Raw genomic sequence first — 5,119 nt, 5'->3', positions numbered from 1 at the left:
AAAGCAAGAGCAGGAGAGTGCAAGCCATGCATTTGTGATTTTTCTTCATGGTTTGGAAGGAATCTTACCTCTGTTCTCCCTGCGGGTTTGAAAATTAAAGAGTCACCAGGTCTCATGTATCTGTGTTGCCTTCGTCAAAGATTTACAAAAGTCCAACTCTTTTTCACTTTATATGGTCTGGCTCTTTCTTGCATTATAATAATCTGGATTTCTTAACTCTCAAATTTTCAAGTATGCACAACAGGAAACTAAAATTCACAGATCTCACTTATCAGCATTGCTTTGGTCAAAAAGTTATATTTTATGGCCTAACACTATTATGTCTTAGATTTTGCATTTCTTTTTCTCTTTTAGCAGTTTCTTAACATCAAATGCTTTGTGATCAAAAGAGAGCATGCAAGAAGTTCCTCTGCAAGTAGAACCCCCAGGCTGACTTTGATGTGTTCCAAAGGCAATGACTCTGAACTCAATATCCATGTTGAGTAGAATAAAGCTGCTTGGGTCCTCATTAAACTTCCACCACCTCTCTTCAATTTCTTCTTGCCACTTTACAGTAAGTCACTGAAAAAATCTAAGATTCTGTAGAACTTCACTGGTTAAAACTTGGACAGGAAATCTAGAATAAAAAGCAAGCCTTTGAACACTTCTGTTTTTATCTTCCTTTGATTTAAAACCAAGTGGGTTATGCTAGAACACCCTCCCTTGATATCAAGATTTCAAGTAGATGTTGTAACTTTTAATTATGGATATCATATGTTCCATCTCTAGGATGATGAATTTAGAAAGGCATTTGCTTTCATTTCAAGCACAAAACTTGTAAAATAAAAGAAGCCAGTTTTGATTAATTACAAAGCCTTTCTTTCTAGAGCTTACAACTATAACTTTCAACTGATTATTTTAAAATTAATATTAAAATGCTTACTCTTGACGCTAAAATGCTTAAAAATTCAATGTGCCCAAAATATTTTGTACTTCTCTCAGCGGAGCTGGGATCCCAGCTAGTCAAACTCTTTATTTAAAGTTGCTATTTTGGCATCGGCGTCACATATTCTATTTTAAGAATATCCATTTTTACTTATGGTAGATACTATTAATCTGACTGTCCAAATCTGTGACGATTGATATAGACGGCCAAGATGGCAATATGGGAGGTACTGTTTCAATTCTAGATTTGCAACCGCTCCATCGACTGGGAGGGAATGCTTTGCTTAAGTATGCTTTGCAGATTGATATGTAGATGGTACGTTTCATTTATCCTATTTCTAACCCTAGGAAGGGATTTGTCTCTGTTTGTAGAGTTCGTAGAATTACCGAGTTCGTGAAGAAAAGAGTCACACTTATGGCAAAAGTACTCAACTGAGAATATCATCTGGTAAAAGAGTCTCGACCCCCCTATCGTCGTCCCTGCGATTCTAACTTGAGATGTTCCAGGATGACCAAGATATTCCGGCCAATTGCAGCAACGGCGGTGTCGAGCCTGGTGAGGGACCAAAAAAACTCCTACCAAAAGCCGCAACCTACATTTGTTCCTTATCCAACACCTTTGAGTGAGTTCCTTCGATTTAGACACTAGAAAAAACTGTAACGCATTCATTTTTAGACAGCTCCGGAAGAAGTCCTGGGAACGGCACTGGATAACGATCCTAAGCGGCTGAAAGTCCCAGCCTATTACAACGAGGTTGTGTTTGTTTCTCCATTTGCAAAGGTTTGAGAGGCTCACGGCTTTCTCTGTGTTGCCATAGTTGTGCTCGATGGTCAGCGAGAACAGGCTTGATGCCTTCCAGACTTACGCTGGGAAAAAAATCGCTGGCATCCGCCTGCGCAGGTGCATTTGACAGATCGACGTGCTCTGCTCGGAAATGTGACGAGGATTGGGAGTGAAAGGCGAACAGGCTATGGTGGATGGAGCTCATGACAGGGACAACGTCTCGGACAACGAGGGGATTCACGTTGTCATCGACGACTAGAATCAAGGTTCTTCACTCTTCTGGTGGGATCGCGCAGGGATGTACACCTGGAGCAAGCCTGTGATGAAAGGAACGCACCCTTCTCCTCGAGACAGCCACAGCTCAATGGCCGTCGGGTCTAAGCTCCATGTGTTTGGTGGTACCGATGGAACCAGCCCGCTCAATCATACTCTTTGTTTTGGATACTGGTAAGCTCCGAGTTCTATCGATTTTTTTTTCTTGTTCTTATCATCCGATGCAGCTACCAACACTTCGGTGATGTTCCTGCTTTGAGAGAAGGACATAGCACGTCTCTCATCGGTGACAACCTGTTCATGTTTGGAAGAAGTGGGAAATCCAGCGATCCCTCAGAGGAGGAGTACTACAACGACCTCCATGTTTTGAACACGAGTAATATTCTGTTAACTTTCCTTGTTTTCTTCTAAACTTTTTTTTTCCCTGTAGATACTTTTGTCTGGAAGAAGATTTCTACCACTGGAGTCTCGCCTATTTCTCGGGATAGCCATACCTTAAGAACTGTTTCGTTGTCATGGGTGGCGAGGACGGTGGTAATGCCTATCTAAACGATGTTCATATTCTGGACACAGGTACATACATTGTGCTGGTTTTAAACTTGCGAATTCATTTGCGTTTCCAGAAACAATGGCATGGCGGAGGTAAAGACGACTGGTGCCGAGCTGATGCCAAGAGCCGGGCACACAACAATCAGCCATGGAAAGTATCTTGTCGTGTTTGGAGGATTCTCCGATGATCGCAAGCTATTCAATGACGTCCATACTCTTGACTTAAGTACGTGCGCTTGTAGGTAGATTTGTTTCCTGTTGGTCTCTCATGGGGCTTTTATGTATTTTGTAGCGACTGGTGTTTGGGCGACTTCGAATCCCTCTGGTCCCGGGCCTTCTCCACGTTTCTCCCTTGCAGGAGATTCTGTGAACGCAGAGCGAGGCATATTATTCTTCTATGGGGGATGTAACGAAGAGCTTGAAGCTCTGGATGACATGTATTTCCTCGACACAGGTTGGCTTCTTCTTTTATTGACATTGCTGCCATTCTTGACAATATGGTTGCCGTTTTTCTGTGAAGAGATGCTGAGGGAGAAAGATCCATCAGAACCAAAGCTATCCATGCGTAAGGAACTTAAGAGAAGGCAGCAAGAGTATCGTGCCACGCCATTCATGCTAGACAAGCAACGGGATGCGGACAAGAGCTTGGTTTCATCTCACGGAGGTATCTGTGGAAAACCTTGGACCTCTCCAATATTTCCCTGTCAAACTCATGCTACAGAGTTTCAAGCTCACGTTCAGCCACTAGGCGAGAAGATGTTCAAGGCTAGAGTAAGCGACGTATTCAACTAGAAGCCTCCATCGATGGGAAGCTCTTCCATGGGCTGCTCTTCTCGTACAAGCCTGGCTTTGCTCAGGCAGTGCTATCTTACATGGCGAGGTTTGTTTCGTTTGATCCTCAGTTACTCTCTAACGCCAGGAAGGAAAACATCACAGAAGGAAACCACAGGACGTCCAAAAGGCCGTAGTAAAGGCCAAACCGAGCAGAGAGGAATCTGAAGAAACCATGCATTGTGCGCATCGACCAGTAGACCTGCATTTTGCCTCCATTGCAAAACCCTATATTTTTGTACAGCCAGAGCAACTTCTAGATGATGCTTACTACGCCGTGAAGAAATTTGGTTAGAAGGCACTCATGCGGATCTTATAACCTCTGGTCCCTCGAAAACGGTAGCGTGGTTAGGATCCGACTGGCCTGTAAGCCTGTCAATTACTTTTTCTTTGGCGTTACGTGAATGGTTTGTCTCAAGGTGGTAGCCGTGAATCCAGTTGGAGGGATCTGCACTGCCATGGAGAGAACACCTTCGGGCTGGAGTCATCCCTGGATTCCCGAGGAAAGGATTTCTGCATGGGACGCAGTGGCAGGGTAAGAGAAAACAGATGACAAAACTGAAATGCAGTTCGTGTTTTTGGATTCACAGGTACACATCCTCGGCTGTGTATTCAGCTGCATTAGAAGATTTGGTTGGGTCGCTGACGCAAGGAAAGTTTGCCGACTTTGTAGTGTTGTCTGAGTCTCATTTTGGACGGGGCACGGGCATTTTTCCTCGATTGGTTACGTTCATTGGTGGAAATATTGCCTTCATTTCTTAAGGCGTTATTCCATAATTATGTGGTCTTTTAAATATAGCATATTTGCAAGAAGATTGGTGAGGAGAAAGCAGCCAGAATCATCAAGCAGCTGGTAAAGACTTTCAAATAGATTTATTTGAGAGGCGTGGGTCACCAGGATCTCAAGCTCGACAACATTCTTTCCAAGCTAAACATGTGCGAGAAAGTGGTGATCAGCACCTTTAGGAGATATCACAACAGCGAAGTACATGGCAGCTGAGGTGGTGGAGAACAAGGATTGGAGCTCTACATGGCAGCCTACTCTACTTTCTTACAGACAAAGCCATGAACTGTTTTTAAAAAAGCCATTTCTGAAGGAATAAGACAACTGTTGTGTATGTACGTGTTTATAGACACACCTTTGAAGCCATGAGCTTGGTTTGATTCAGTACATGATATTTGTACATTAACTCAGGGCATAGAAATGATTTCCGTGTTTGATTTTATTTAGTGTTTTGCTCTCTCTCGTAAAGGTATTAGCTAAAAAACAAAAAAGTCTATATGTCGCTCTAGATCACAATCCTAAAAACGCTTAAAACATTCAAAAGGAAACGTGCAGGCAGAAAACAGTAAAACAGAAAAAAAGAGTGACTTGCACATACAAGAATCTCTATTCTATTGTGCTATTGCTATGTTTGCTTGAATACAAAACAGAAAAAAAAACCAAAAATACTTATCAATAAGAAACAGCATCGTTGCATGATGATCTAAACAGAACTAACACCTACCAAAGCTATTCTACTTGCAATAAAAAATCAAATTCAAATAAAATTTTTAATAAAAAGGTAATAAAAATTTCAAATTCAAATTTAATGATGATTAAAAAATGATCTTATATTCCCCAAAATTTGCATTATTATTTAATTGCATTATTGTCCATTTCTCTGGAGATGAATAGTAGCAAAATTAAGATAAATTTAACATTGTTTACAAGCATAATTTCTGACATTGTAAAATTGAAAAGAAGATCTATTTCTC

General features: G+C 41.6%; 1 long non-coding RNA gene across 1 annotated transcript; it reads left to right on the top strand.

Annotated features, from left to right (window-relative positions):
- The first annotated feature begins 2,888 nt into the window (after positions 1-2,888).
- On the top strand, positions 2,889-3,267 carry LOC112343787. Its single transcript, XR_002991411.1, has 3 exons — positions 2,889-2,984; positions 3,051-3,194; positions 3,252-3,267. It is a non-coding gene; the product is annotated as an uncharacterized LOC112343787 (long non-coding RNA).
- Positions 3,268-5,119: the final 1,852 nt, after the last annotated feature.

This window comes from Selaginella moellendorffii, unplaced genomic scaffold, assembly GCF_000143415.4.
Source record: "Selaginella moellendorffii unplaced genomic scaffold, v1.0 SELMOscaffold_209, whole genome shotgun sequence".
NCBI classification, from domain to species: domain Eukaryota; kingdom Viridiplantae; phylum Streptophyta; class Lycopodiopsida; order Selaginellales; family Selaginellaceae; genus Selaginella; species Selaginella moellendorffii.
The sequence above is the reverse complement of the archived record's forward strand: the minus strand, read 5'-3'. Positions and strand labels throughout refer to the sequence as shown.